Below are 1,125 nucleotides of genomic sequence, written 5' to 3'. Positions count from 1 at the left end.
TCACCACAGGAAGTCCCTCCAGGTCCCGTGCTCTAAGTGTGCGAGTATGTGGCATCTTCATCAATAGGGTCTTACCTTGTTTACTGCCTTCTGTGAGGCAACAAGGGGCAATGACAACAGCCTATGGTATTGTTCTGAGAGTCTCTTGAAGTGCCCTGAATAAAACTCAGAGGGAGGTTTCCCATGCTTGGCGCCATTTTTTTTCCTCTAGATAGTCTGTGGTCCTTGAAAAGAGCAGTATCTCCACAGATGCACAGCTCTGTTTAATTACTAATGTATTATACACACACACTGATGTATTTTAAAATAAACATAAAATAGTGTTTCCCTAAGCTTTTTCAATCATCCTTGGCATTTTCTCTCCGTCTTCTCTCCCCCCCCATAGTTTCTTCCCTCTCCCAGATGAAGTCTGACACCCTATTTTCTCACTTCATAGAACCGGTGTCTGGCTATCTCTCTTGTTACAGCCTCCCCCACTCCCACCCCAGCATGGGCCCTTTTTATTTTCCTGGATCCTGCGGTTACTCCAGGTTACATACACGTAAAGATTCGGAGCTAGACTCCACAATTAGAGAGAGAATGTGGCGTTAGTCTTACTGGGTCTGGGTGACCTCGTTGGTAGAAAGTGTTCTAGTTTTGTCTGTTTACTTGGAAAGTTTATCCATCATCTATCTATCAATCTATCATCTATCAATCATCCATCCATCTACCCATCTATCTACCTATATATACATCCATCATCTATCATAGCTATCTATCTATCTATCTATCTATCTATCTATCTATCTATCTATCTATCACGTATCTATCATGTATCTATCTATGTATCTATGTATGTATCTATCTATGTATCTATGTATCTATCTATCTATCATCTATCTATGTATCTATGTATCTATGTATCTATCTATCTATCATCTATCTATGTATCTATGTATCTATGTATCTATGTATCTATCTATCTATCTATCTATCTATCTATCTATCTATCATCTATCTATGTATCTATGTATCTATCTATCATCTATCTATGTATCTATGTATCTATGTATCTATGTATCTATCTATGTATCTATGCATCTATCTATCTATCTATCTATCTATCTATCTATCTATCTATCTATC

This window comes from Grammomys surdaster, unplaced genomic scaffold, assembly GCF_004785775.1.
Source record: "Grammomys surdaster isolate TR1022 unplaced genomic scaffold, NIH_TR_1.0 374, whole genome shotgun sequence".
NCBI classification, from domain to species: Eukaryota; Metazoa; Chordata; class Mammalia; order Rodentia; family Muridae; genus Grammomys; species Grammomys surdaster.
Note: the sequence above shows the minus strand (reverse complement) of the source record.